Genomic DNA, 14,813 nt, shown 5'->3' with positions numbered 1-14,813 from the left:
GGTTAGATCATTATGCAAACTGAATCTTCAATTCCTTTTGAAAGGACTAAAATTCAAAGGTTCTCACTGAAAGCAGTAACTCTAAAAGTTGTCATGCAACTCTTCTCTACCCAGCAGAGATTTTAGAGAAAAATCTTCAAATCCTATTCAATCTGTGGGCAACAACTTTTCCATTGATTCTCATTCAATCTAAGACAGACCTATAAACACGGTAGCACAGTGGTTAGCATTGTTGCTTCACAGCGCTATGGTCCCAGGTTCGATTCCCAGCTTGGGTCACTGTCTGTGCGGAGTCTGCACGTTCTCCCTGTGTGTGCATGGGTTTCCTCCAGGTGTTCCGGTTTCCTCCCACATGTCCCAAAAGACGTGCTGTTAGTTAATATGGACATTCTGAATTCTCCCTCTGTGTACACGAATAGGCGCCGGAGTGTGACAACTAAGGGATTTTCACAATAACTTCATTGCAGTGTTAATGTAAGCCTAATTGTGACAATAAAAATTATTAAAATTAAACTACCCAAAACAGAAAGACAGCATCTATAAAATGACACAATGCACAGAGAATTCTGACAAAGTGGTGATGAATCTGAAAACATTGTACTGATCACAAGGTGTTTCTTTTCTGTGTCAAATGTGTGATTTCCTGCACTTTGCACTTTGACAGTATGTGGAACAGTCGTTAAAATGTTACCTTGATTCACAGTGGTGAGGACATTTGCAAAGTTGGGGAATATAAAAGTACTTCTTTCTTCAGGTTTGGCAATGACAACACATTGAGATCACTAAAAAAGGTTGTAACCCCATGAAAATTAACTGGACTAAACCATTTTATAAATACTGATGCAGTCTCCAGTGAGTTGCTTATGCTATTGAGTAACCTATGAAAAAGGTGCAAATAAAGCTGGACATGAGGCATAATACAGCAATTATTTTTGAAAAGTCAGTTGATCTGCAGTTTATTTAGTCAGGACACTATTGCGTCCCCTTAACTAAACCTGATATTTCTCATCCAAGTATTAAACTATTTGTTCTTACTATTTGTCAAAGTTTAAAAATCTTCTAAAAGATGCAAGTATGGTTGATGAAGAGTGTACAAAGCTCTTTCAAAGATGGAAGAGATAGAGACTAAAGTTAAGCAGAAAAGGGTGTGTATGACAATTCTTGGCTGGATATAAGAAGTTCAGAGTCCAAGTAAAAAAGGAATTAAGAGTGGCAAAGAGAGAGCATGAGAAGATATTGGCAGCGAACACAAAAGGCATATAAATAGTAAAAGGTGGAGTGAGACTAATAAGGGACTTCAAAGGAGATCTATGCATGGAGGTAGAGCACATGGTTGAGGTACTAAATAGGTATTTTGTGTGCCTTTACTAAGTATAAAAGCTCAGGTGGCCCGAGAAGATAAGTTAAAAAGTATTTAATAAACCAACACGAAGTAAAGGATACAACGCAGCTTACAGTTCCAAGGTCCCAAACAGGACTACCAATCATGGCAGTCCCAGTCCGGGCCGGCTTTTATGAGGCACATTTATGAACCACAGATGGGCGGGCCTCTGCCCACTAGCGAGGGAGCTCGCATTTCACAGCTCTCGCGGGGACATCAATTGAGATGTCCCCGCGGGCCTCGTGAGGGTTATTACACTAAGGAAGAAGCCTAAATCAGAGTGAAAGAGGAGGTGGTTCAGACACTGGAATAGGCTGAAAATATTTGTGCAAAATATGTTGGAAAGGATGGCTGTACATAAAGTTGGTAAGTCACAAGGATCAGTGGAGGTGCATCTCAGGAATCTGAGAAAAGTAAGGGAGGGAATTGCAGAGGCACTGGCCTTAATCTTCCAAACCGCCTTAGATGCAGGGGTAGTGCCAGAGATGTTATTTTGGTAAAAGGCCAGAAAACGTGTTAAATGGGGGGCTAGGGCACTAAGAAGCACCTGTTTGAAAAATCAGATTTTACCGTACAGGTTTGGCCCTAGTTGCTGATTTCCAAGATTTGAATCTGCCTGGAGGTGCTAAAACAGACCTTTACAGTTTTAAAACTGAAGAGTTGATTATAAGTAATATTGAAAGAGTAGCTCCATACATCCATTCCCACACAAAGTCTATGTGCTTTGTTGTGCACATATACAAGTGTGTTTCATAAAAGCTCAGGGACCAAGGTAGAGGTACCACATGTTCTCGGACACGGCATTCAAGGTTGTGGTTGAGGAAGTCCAGAGGAGGAGTGTTCTATACTTCATGGGGCTGGCAGTCCAGCTTGGTCTCCTGTCCCCCTCCCCTCATGCTGCTCTGAACTGCCTTATCTCCACTTCCCTTGTCCAAGGGGTGGCCTAACACTGTAGCACAGTGGATAGCACTGTTGCATCACAGCTCCAGGGTCCCAGGTTCAATTTCCGGCTTGGGTCACTGTCTGTGCGGAGTCTGCACGTTCTCCCCGTGTCTGCGTGGGTTTCCTCCGGGTGCTCCGGCTCGTTAGGTGAATTGGACATTCTGAATTCTCCCTCTGTGTACCCGAACAGGCGCCAGAGTGTGACGACTAGGGGCTTTTCACAGTAACCTCATTGCAGTGTTAATGTAAGCTGACTTGTGGCACTAATAAAGATGATTATTATTATTATTATTAACAGGACTCACTTTCCTCTGGTGCCTCCTATAAGATGTCCAATAAGTGGTCAGCACAGTGGTTAGCACAGTTGCTTCACAGCTCCAGGGTCCCAGGTTCGATTCCCGGCTTGGGTCACTGTCTGTGCGGAGTCTGCACGTTCTCCCCGTGTCTGCGTGGGTTTCCTCCCACAGTCCAAAGTTGAGCAGATTAGGTGGATTGGCCATACTAAATTGTCCAAAGTGTTCAAAAAGGCTAGGTGGGGTTACTGGGTTGTGGGGATAGGGTAGAGATGTGGGTTGGTCTTTCCGATGCAGACTCAATGGGCCAAATGGCCTCCCTCTGCACTGTAAATTCTATGTCCAGTAAGATTGAGAAACATGGCAATCACACTTTTTACATTAAATTCTCAGGGCATTTCCAGAAGAAATGTTGATAGTGTTGGTGAAGTCTTGACAATGTGTCACAAAATGTATGTCTCCTGATGCGTTTCAAAAGTCTTCTTCGCATCTCTGGCTGTATATGAACAGTAAAACAGTAATGTATTTGTAAGTAGCATTCAAAATCCTCAGTAATAACTTGTTTACCTCCAATCAGCTGGTTGCTTTTAGGAGGGCATTAACTCAAGTGCTATTCATCAAAAAGCCACGCAGCCTTGTTAATTAACACTAGCCGGCAATCAATGTAGCAGTCAGCCCTTGAGCAATCCTCCAGACAGCTGTCCCCAGCATGCACTTAAAATACTTTACGATGTGATATCCTTTTTTTATTCATCCATGGGACATGAGCTTCACAGCCTGTGCCAGCATTTATTGCCCATCCCTCCCTCCTTGAGGGACAGTTAAGAGTCAACTACATTGCTGTGGGTCTGTAGTCACATGTAGGACAGACTTTCTTCCCTAAAGGACATTAATGAACCAGGTGGGTTTTTAACAACAATCAGCAATGGTTTCATGGTCTTCCCCAGATTTTTATTGAATTCAGATATCCCCATCTGCAGAGGTAGGATTTGAACCTGGGACCACAGAGCAGTAGTCTGGGTTTCTGGTCCATGTGACAATACCACGAGGCCACCGCCTCCCCAAAGTAATGGTCACGCTTACATGGGCTAAGTCAACTTTTCACTCAAGTCGCCATTTTTGCTAACTGATGTCAAGCCACTGTTTCAGAACTTCCTTGTACTTTTATTCTCCACGCCTCTTAATACTAAAAATCAGGATCCTGTATGCTGTTTAAAACATTGTTCTCAAACTGTCCTGCCACCTTCTATGATTTGCGCTCTGTTCCTGCAGCCCCTTTTAGAATTGCACACTTTATTTCATATTGTCTCCACTTGTTTTCCGACCACAATGTATTACTTCACACTTTCCAGTTACGTTACATCGACCACATGTCTACTCAGCCTGACTATCTCCTCTGGAAGTCTATCACTGCCCTCCTCCCTGTTCACACTACTTCCAAATTCTGTGTCACCCAAAAAATTTGAAATTGTATAACGTCTAGGTCACAGAATCCAGAATAATACAGCACAGAACAGGTCATTCGGTCCACTGAGTCTGTGCCAATTCCATTCATATGGGGCGAGATTCTCCGACCCCCTGCCGGGTCGGAGAATCGCCGGGGACTAGCGTGAATCCCGCCCCCGCCGGTTGCCGAATTCTCCGGCACCGGAAATTCGGCGGGGGCGGGAATCGCACCGCGCCGGTTGGCGCCCCCCCCCCCCCGCTATTCTCCGGCCCGGATGGGCCGAAGTCCCGCTGCTAGAATGCCTGTCCCGCCGGCGTGGATTAAACCACCTACCTTACCGGCGGGACAAGGCGGCGCGGGCGGGCTCTGGGATCCTGGGGGGGGGGGGTGCGGGGCGATCTGGCCCCGGGGGGTGCCCCCACGGTGGCCTGGCCCGCGATCGGGGACCACTGATCCGCGGGCGGGCCTGTGCTGTGGGGGCACACTTTTCCTTCCGCCTTCGCCACGGTCTCCACCAAGGCGGAGACGGAAGAGACTCCCTCCACAGCGCATGCGCGGGGATGCCGTGAGCGGCCGCTAACGCTCCCACGCATGCGCCGCCCGGCAATGTCATTTCCGCACCAGCTGGCGGGGCGGAAATCAGTCCGGCGCGGGCCTAGCCCCTCAAGGTTAGGGCTCGGCCCCCAAGATGCGGAGGATTCCGCACCTTTGAGGCGGCGTGATGCCCGACTGATTTGTGCCGTTTTTGGCGCCGGTCGGCAAACATCGCGCCGATACCGGAGAATTTCGCCCCTTATCTTTTTTTTAAAAGTCCACTTTACCCGTGACAACTTTTTTTATTCTAAAATAGTTGTGAAAATGTTTTCTGTTAATCTTGATAGCCCTCGGTATTTTTTTTTTGTTATCTGAATGGCCATAAATTAGGAGAGGGGAATGTGCAACGAGACCTGGGTGTCCCCTTATACCAGTCGCTGAAGGTAAACATGCAGGTGCAGCAGGTGGAAAAGAAGGTAAATGGTATGATGGCCTTCATTGTGAGAGGATTCGAGTACAGGGGCTGGGATGTCTTGCTACAGTTATACAGGGCCTTGGTGAGGCCACACCTGGAATATTGTGTGCAGTTTTGGCCACTGAGGAACATCTGAGGAAGGATGTTCTATCTATAGAGAGAGTACAATTCCTGGGATGGCAGGAGTGACATACGAGGAGAGATTGAATCGGTTAGGATTAGGCAACAGCCAAACCCGTGGCACCACGGTTGGTTCTGCAGCAGAGGAGAGGGGTGATAAGTGGGACAGTGCAATAGTTATAGGGGATTTAATTGTAAGGGGAATAGACAGGCGTTTCTGTGGCCGCAAACGAGTCTCCAGGATGGTATGTGGCCTCCTTGGTGCTAGGGTCAAGTATGTCTTGGAGCAGGGACAGGACATTCTGGAGGGAGAGGGTGAACAGCCAGTGGGCGTGGTACACATCGGTACAAACGACATAGGTAAAAAAAGGGATGAGGTCCTCAAGCAGAATACAGGAAGCTAGGAAGGAAGTTAAGAAATCGGACCTCGAAGAGAGTGATCTCAGGATTACTACCGGTGCCACGTGCTAGTCAGAGTAGAAACGACAGGATATATAGGATAAATACGTGGCTGAAGGGATGGTGTCAAGGGGAGGGTTTCAGAGGAGGGGATGCGACGATTCCTAGATCAGCTGAGGTTCCCGAGGGTGGAGGAGGAGGAGGTGACTGGTTTGGGGGCGCCGATTGGGCTGGAGGAGCTGGTTAAAGGATTGGGGGGCATGCAGGCGGGGAAGGCCCTGGTGCCGGATGATTTCCCGGTTGAATTCTACAGGAAATACGTGGACCTGCTGGGCCCGTTGCTAGTGAGGACTTTAATAAGGCGAGGGAGGGGGGGACCTTGCCCCCGACAATGTCCAGGGTGCTGATTTCTTTGATCTTGAAGCGGGACAAGGATCCATTGCAATGTGGGTCATATAGACCGATCTCGCTCCTCAATATTGACGCTAAGTTGCTGGCGAAGGTGCTGGCTACGAGAATTGAGGACTGTGTCCCGGGGGTGATTCATGAGGACCAGACGGGATTTGTGAAGGGTAGGCAGCTAAATACAAATGTGCGGAGGCTCCTCAATGTGATTATGATGCCCTCGGTGGAGGGGGAAGCGGAGGTAGTGGCAGCTATGGACGCGGAGAAGGCCTTTGATCGAGTGGAGTGGGAGTATCTTTGGGAAGTGTTGCGGAGGATTCGGTTCGAGGAGGGGTTCATCAGTTGGGTCAGGCTGCTATACAGAGCCCCGGTGGCGAGTGTGGCTACGAACCGGCGGAGGTCGGAGTACCTTCGGCTGTACCGGGGGACGAGGCAGCCCTTATCCCCCTTGTTGTTTGCACTGGCAATTGAGCCACTGGCCATGGCACTGAGGGAGTCCAGGAAATGGAGGGGATTGGTCCGGGGGGGAGAGGAACACCGGGTGTCGTTGTATGCCGATGACCTGTTGTTGTATGTTGCGGATCCAATGGAGGGGATGGCGGAGGTCATGCGGATCCTGAGGGAGTTTGGGGACTTTTCGGGGTATAAACTCAACGTAGGGAAGAGTGAGCTCTTTGTGGTGCATTCAGGGGACCAGGGAAGGGGGATAGACGAGCTACCGCTGAAGAGGGCGGAAAGGAGCTTCAGGTACCTAGGGATCCAAGTAGCTAGGAGTTGGGGGACCCTGCACAAGCTCAATTTGACGCGGTTGGTGGAGCAGATGGAGGAGGATTTTAAAAGATGGGATATGCTGCCACTCTCACTAGCGGGTAGGGTGCAGTCGGTCAAAATGACGGTCCTCCCGCGGTTTCTCTTTGTGTTCCAGTGCCTTCCCATTTTGATCCCCAAGGCCTTTTTCAAACGGATATGCAGGAGCATCATGGGATTTGTGTGGGCGAATAAGACCCCGAGGGTGAAGAGAGTGTTTCTGGAGCATAACAGGGACAGGGGGGGGCTGGCGCTGCCGAATTTGTGTGGCTATTACTGGGCAGCCAATGTGGCGATGATCCGTAAGTGGGTAATGGAGGGAGAGGGGGCGGCGTGGAAGAGGCTAGAGATGGCGTCCTGTGTGGGCACAAGCCTGAGGGCGCTGATGATGGCACCGCTGCTGCTCTCGCCGACAAGGTACATCACGAGTCCGGTGGTGGCGGTGACGCTGAAGATCTGGGGTCAGTGGAGGCGTCACAGGGGCGAGGTGGGAGCCTCGGTTTGGTACCCGATTCGGGAGAACCATAGGCTCATCCCGGGAAGGATGGATGGGGGGTTTCGGAGCTGGCATTGGGCAAGGATTAGAAGAATGGGGGACCTGTTCATCAATGGGACGTTTGCGAGCCTAGGGGCGCTGGAGGAGAAGTTTGGGCTACCCCCGGGAAATGCTTTCAGGTACATAAAAGTGAGGGCGTTTGTGAGGCGGTTGGTGAGGGAATTCCCGCTGCTTCTGGCACGTGGGATTTGGGACAGGGTGATTTCGGGTGTATGGGTTGGAGGAGGCAAGGTTTCGGCGATTTACCAGGAACTGAAGGAAGAGGAGGAGGCCTCGGTGGACGAGTTAAAGGGCAAGTGGGAGGAGGAGCTCGGGGAGGCAATAGATGAGTGTCTGTGGGCTGATGCCCTGAGTAGGGTTAATTCTTCCTCCTCTTGCACCAGGTTCAGCCTAATACAGTTCAAAGTTACTCACAGAGCGCATATGACAGGGGCGAGGTTGAGTAGGTTCTTTGGGGTGGAGGACAGATGTGGGAGGTGCTCGGGGAGCCCGGCAAATCACGTCCATATGTTCTGGTCGTGCCCGGCGCTGGATGGGTTTTGGAGAGGTTTTGCGAGGACTATGTCCAAGGTGGTGAACGCCCGGGTCAGGCCGAGCTGGGGATTAGCATTATTTGGGGTATCGGACGAGCCGGGAGTGCAGGAAGCGAAAGAGGCCGGTATTCTGGCCTTTGCGTCCCTGGTAGCCCGGCGGAGGATTTTGCTACTGTGGAAAGATGCGAAGCCCCCGAGTGCGGAAGCTTGGATCAATGACATGGCAGGGTTCATCAAGCTGGAGAGGATAAAGTTTGCCTTGCGAGGGTCTGTGCAAGGGTTCCTCAGGCGGTGGCAACCGTTCCTAGACTATCTCGCGGAGCATTAGGAGGAGGTCAGCAGCAGCCCGGGGGGGGGGGGGTTCTGTTGGGGTGGCGTTTCGGTGAAGGTGGTTTTTTTTCCCTATTTGTGTTTTTAAATGTTATATGAGGGGTTATTGTATATGGGGGAAATCCAATGTATAATTTCTGCTTGTTGTGTTCTTGTTTTTTTTCTTCTTGTTGGGGGGGTTTTGTTGAAAATTTGTTGAAAAATTTGAATATATATATATATAGTTATTTATTTTTAAAGGGGGAGGGTTTCAGATTCCTAGGGCATTGGGACCGGTTCTAGTGGAGGTGGGACCTGTACAAACTGGACGGGTTACACCTGGGCAGGACTGGAACTGATGTCCGAGGGGGGCTATTTGCTAGAGCGGTTGGGGAGTGTTTAAACTAATGTGGCAGGGGGATGGGAACCGATGCAGGAAGTCAGAAGGTAGCAAAACAGGGACAGAAACAAAAGGCAGTAAGGGGGAAAGTTTAAGGCAGAGAAGCCATAGTCAAAAATCAAAAAGGGCGACAGTACAAGGTACAGTGACTGAGGGGAGCTCAGTGAATAGGACGAGGAATATTAAAAGGAATAAAACGGGAAGTGAAAACATAAATGGTAAGCGACGCGGCAGGTTGTTACATGAAGCTATGGGTTCAACGACAAAGAAAATTAGGAGAAAAGTTAAGAGGAAATATAACTTAGGAGAGGTTACTGATCGAGGTGTTAAGATTCAAAACAGAGGTAAAAAAAAAGCCAACATAAGTGTACTTTACCTGAATGCTCGTAGTATTCGGAATAAGGTAAATGAGTTGATGGCGAAAATCATCGTGAATGACTATGATGTAGTGGCCATTACTGAAACATGGTTAAAGGATGGTCACGACTGGGAGTTAAATATCCGAGGGTATCAAACTATTCGGAAGGACAGAGTGGATGGTAAGGGAGGTGGTGTAGCTCTGTTATTTAAGGATGACAAATATATAAGACAAAAAAGAGTGGCGAAGGTAAATATTGGTCCTTTGGAAGATGAGAAGGGAGATTTAATAATAGGAGACGGGGAAATGGCTGAGGAGCTGAACAGGTTTTTTGGGTCAGTCTTCACAGTGGAAGACACAATAACATGCCAGTGACTGATGGAAATAAAGATATGATAGGTGAGGACCTTGAGATGATTGTAATCACTAAGGAGGCAGTATTGGGCAAGCTAATGGGGCTAAAGGTAGACAAGTCTCCTGGCCCTGATGGGATGCATCCCAGAGTGTTAAAAGAGATGGCTAGGGAAATTGTAAACGCACTAGTGATAATTTATCAAAATTCACTAGACTCTGGGGTGGTCCCAGAGGATTGGAAAGTAGCAAACGTGACACCACTGTTTAAAAAAGGAGGTCGGCAGAAAGCGGATAATTATAGGCCGGTAAGCTTAACTTCGGTTGTAGGGAAAATGCTGGAATCTATCATTAAGGAGGAAATAGCGGGACACCTGGAGGGAAATTGTCCCATTGGGCAGACGCAGCATGGGTTCACAAACGGTAGGTCGTGTCTGACTAATTTGGTAGGATTTTTTGAGGACATTACCAGTGCAGTAAATAACGGGGAGCCAATGGATGTGGTATATCTGGATTTCCAGAAAGCTTTTGACAAGGTGCCACACAAAAGGTTGCTGCATAAACTAAAGATGCATGGCATTGAGGGTAAAGTGGTAGCATGGGTAAAGGATTGGTTAACTAACAGAAAGCAGAGAGTGGGGATAAATGGGTGTTTCTCTGGTTGGCAACCTGTAACTAGTGGGGTCCCTCAAGAATCAGTGTTGGGCCCGCAGTTGTTCACAATTTACATAGACGATTTGGAGTTGGGGACCAAGTGCAATGTGGCAAAGTTTGCAGACGACACTAAGATGAGTGGTAAAGCAAAAAGTGCAGAGGATACCGGAAGTCTGCAGAAGGATTTGGATAGGTTAGGTGAATGGGCTAGGGTCTGGCAGATGGAATTCAATGTTGCCAAGTGTGAGGCTATCCATTTTGGGAGGAATAACAGCAGAATGGATTATTATTTAAACGGTAAGATGTTAAAACATGCTGCTGTGCAGAGGGACCTGGGTGTGCTGGTGCACGAGTCGCAAAACGTTGGTGTGCAGGTGCAACAGGTGATTAAGAAGGCTAATCGAGTTTTGTCTTTCATTGCTAGAGGGATGGAGTTCAAGACTAGGGAGGTTATGCTGCAATTGTATAAGGTATTGGTGAGGCCACATCTGGAGTATTGTGTTCAGTTTTGGTCTCCTTACCTGAGAAAGGACATATTGGCACTGGAGGGAGTGCAGAGGAGATTCACTAGGTTGATCCCAGAGTTGAGGGGATTAGATTATGACGAGAGATTGAGTAGACTGGGACTGTACTCATTGGAGTTTAGAAGGATGCGGGGGGGATCTTATTGAAACATATAAAATGATGAAGGGAATAGATAGGATAGATGCGGGCAGGTTGTTTCCACAGGTCGGGGAAAGCAGAACTAGGGGGCATAGCCTCAAAATAAGGGGAAGTAGATTTAGGACCAAGTTTAGGAGGAACTTCTTCACCCAAAGGGTTGTGAATCTGTGGAATTCCTTACCCAGTGAAGCAGTTGAGGCTCCTTCTTTAAACGTTTTTAAGAAAAAGATAGATACCTTTCTAAAGAATAAAGGGATTCGGGGATATGGTGTACAGGCCGGAGAGTGGAGCTGAGTCCACAAAGATCAGCCATGATCTCATTGAATGGCGGAGCAGGCTCGAGGGGCCAGATGGCCTACTCCTGTTCCTAGTTCTTATGTTCTTATGACATCCGGGCAATCGTAAGGGATGACATCGGTGCTATGGAGGATAAGGTTGAATCCATTTGGAAATCAGGAATAGTAAGGCGAAAAAGTCACTGATAGGAGTAGTCTATAGGCCACCAAATAGTAACATTATGGTGGGGCAGGCAATAAACAAAGAAATAACTGATGCATGTAGAAATGGTACAGCAGTTATCATGGGGAATTTTAATCTACATGTCGATTGGTTTAACCAGGTCGGTCAAGGCAGCCTTGAGGAGGAGTTTATAGAATGTATCCGCGATAGTTTCCTAGAACAGTATGTAATGGAACCTACGAGGGAACAAGCTGTCCTAGATCTGGTCTTGTGTAATTGTGGTAGTATGTATTGGGGGTCATGTGGGACTGGGAGCCCTAATGTCATTGGCTGACAGATCCCGGGTCCTGGTTGGCCGTTGACCTCAAGCTCCGCCCTGAAGGCGAAGTATAAGAAGCCGGTGTCTTCCCCCGCAGGCCAGTTTACTATCGGGCTGCTGGGGAACAGACACGCTTAATAAAGCCTCATCGACTTCACTCTATTCGTCTCACGGAGTCTTTGTGCGCTACAATTTATTAAGCGTGCCTAAAAAGGACTATGGAGCTCAGGATCATTCCAGAATGCCTGAGGATCAGCTCCCACGCAGTGAATGCGGCAGCAGCCTTCAAACACTGGCAGACTTGCTTCGAGGCCTACATCAGATCGACCACAGGCCGAGTCTCAGACGAACAAAAACTGCAGGTCCTGCACTCGAGGGTGAGCACGGAGATTTTCACCCTCATTGAAGACACCGACGATTTCCAGACGGCGTTCACAGCACTGAGAAATCTCTACGTTCGCCCAGTTAACCAAATCTACGCTCGCTACCAGCTCGCGACAAGACGGCAAGCTCCCGGAGAATCGATGGACGAGTTCTACGCCGCGCTGCTGATTTTGGGACGAGCCTGCAGCTGCCCGTCGGTGAATGCAAATGAACATACGGACATGTTAATGCGCGACGCTTTTGTGGCAGGTATGCAATCCTCCCAAATCCGCCAAAGACTTCTAGAAAAAGAGTCGCTAGGACTCTCAGAGGCCCGGGCCCTAGCAGCCTCCCTAGACGTGGCCGCGCGTAATACCCGCGCCTACGGCCCCGACCGCGTGGCAGGCCATTGGGCCCCGTACGTACCCGTCGCGGCAAACCCCCTACCCCCCCCCCCCGGACACCCCACAGGCTTGCGCAGTCCAAACGCCGAGTCGCACCGGGGGCGCCCGCTGTTATTTCTGCGGCCAGGCGAAACACCCCCGACAGCGCTGCCCGGCCCGCGCAGCCATCTGCAAAAGCTGCGGGGAAAAAGGGCCATTATGCGGTGGTGTGCCGATCCCGCGAGGTCGCCGCCGTCCTGGGGCCACAGGGAGCCCTACAACCAGTCTATGCCTCCCAACCCCCCCAGCACGCCTTGTACGACCCGCAGGCGCAGCCGCTCTGGGTCCCGACCACCGCGGCCCCGGGAGAACTGGGAGCCCTGCACGCCGCCTATGCCCCCCAACCCCCCTCCCCGCAGTCCATGTACGACCCGCCGCCGGCGCTCCCGCTTTGGGTCCTGGCCAACACTCTCCACGGAGAGGAGGGGGTTTTTCGCGTCCTGAACGCCACCCTCACCCCCATCCCGCCCCCCACGCCTGTCCCGCCGGCGCCGCCTACTTGGACCCCGATCACCGCTGTCCCCGGTGAGGGAGCTCCTCGCGCTCCTTGCGCTCGCGGCCCCACGCCTGACCCGCCGGCGCCGCCGACTTGGGCCCCGACCACCGCTGTCCCCGGCGAGGGAGCTCCGCGCGGTCCTAGCGCCCGCGGCCCTGGCGCTCGCAGTGAGGGAACTCCGCGCGGTCCTAGCGCTCCCCAGACCCCCCAGCACACCATGTGCGACCCGCAGACGCCGCCATTTTGGGTCCCGAGCACCACGAGGGGAGGAGGGGCGCCGTTGTGCGACCCGCAGACGCCGCCATTTTGGGTCCCGACCACCACGAGGGGAGGAGGGGCGCCGCCATCTTGGACCGCCCCCGACCTGTACGACGCATGGGGGCGGCCATTTTGTCCACCCCGACGCCATCTTGTGACCGCCCCAGCCACGTGCGATGTATGGGGGCGGCCATTTTGTCCATCCCCGACGCCATCTTGGACGGCAACAACTGACCCCACCCCACTACTACAACCACGGCTCGCTTCGGTTACGCTCGATCAGGCTCGGCCCCGGACTCTCCAGACGACGACGACAACGGTCCTAATTAATGGCCACGAGACGCCATGCCTAGTCGATTCCGGGAGCACGGAAAGTTTTATACACCCCGACACGGTAAGACGCTGTTCCTTAACTACCTACCCCAGCGCACAAAAGATTTGCCTAGCTGCAGGATCCCACTCCGTACAGATCCAGGGATTCTGCATAGTTACCCTAACGGTACAGGGGAGGGAATTCAAAAACTACAAACTTAACGTCCTTCCCCAACTCTGTGCCCCCACCTTGCTGGGATTAGATTTCCAATGTAATCTACAGAGCCTTACGTTTAAATTCGGCGGCCCCATACCCCCACTCACTATCTGCGGCCTCGCTACCCTCAAGGTGCAACCCCCGTCCTTGTTTGCGAACCTCACCCCGGATTGCAAACCCGTCGCCACTAGGAGCAGACGGTACAGCGCCCAGGACCGGACCTTCATTCGGTCCGAAGTCCAGCGGCTACTAAAGGAGGGCATAATCCAGGCCAGCAATAGTCCCTGGAGAGCGCAGGTGGTAGTAGTGAAGACAGGGGAGAAACAAAGGATGGTCATTGACTATAGCCAGACCATCAACAGGTACACACAACTAGACGCGTACCCTCTCCCCCGCATATCCGACATGGTCAATCGGATTGCCCAGTATAAAGTCTTCTCCACCGTGGACCTCAAGTCCGCCTACCATCAGCTCCCCATCCGCCCAAGTGACCGCAAGTACACAGCCTTCGAGGCAGACGGGCGATTATACCATTTCCTACGGGTCCCTTTTGGCGTCACAAACGGGGTCTCGGTCTTCCAACGGGAGATGGACCGAATGGTTGATCAACATGGGTTACGGGCCACGTTCCCGTATCTCGACAATGTAACCATCTGCGGCCACGATCAGCAGGACCACGACGCCAACCTCCAAAAATTCCTCCAGACCGCCAAAGCCTTGAACCTCACGTACAACGAGGACAAGTGCGTTTTTAGCACCGATCGGCTAGCCATTCTGGGCTACATAGTGCGCAATGGGATAATAGGCCCCGACCCCGAACGTATGCGCGCACTCATGGAATTTCCCCTCCCGCACTGCCCAAAAGCCCTGAAACGCTGCCTGGGGTTCTTTTCGTACTACACCCAGTGGGTCCCCCAGTACGCAGACAAGGCCCGCCCCCTAATACAGACCACGACCTTCCCTCTGTCGACAGAGGCTTGCCAGGCCTTCAGCCGCATCAAAGCGGACATCGCAAAGACCACGATGCGCGCCATCGACGAGTCCCTCCCCTTCCAGGTCGAGAGCGACGCCTCCGACGTAGCTCTAGCGGCTACCCTTAACCAAGCGGGCAGACCCGTGGCCTTCTTCTCCCGAACCCTCCACGCCTCAGAAATCCGCCACTCCTCAGTGGAAAAGGAAGCCCAAGCCATAGTGGAAGCTGTGCGGCATTGGAGGCATTACCTGGCCGGCAGGAGATTCACTCTCCTCACTGACCAACGGTCGGTAGCCTTCATGTTCGATAATGCACAGCGGGGCAAGATTAAAAATGACAAGATCTT

The sequence above is a fragment of the Scyliorhinus torazame genome, chromosome 28 (genome assembly GCF_047496885.1).
Source record: "Scyliorhinus torazame isolate Kashiwa2021f chromosome 28, sScyTor2.1, whole genome shotgun sequence".
Lineage (NCBI taxonomy): Eukaryota > Metazoa > Chordata > Chondrichthyes > Carcharhiniformes > Scyliorhinidae > Scyliorhinus > Scyliorhinus torazame.
The sequence above is the reverse complement of the archived record's forward strand: the minus strand, read 5'-3'. Positions refer to the sequence as shown.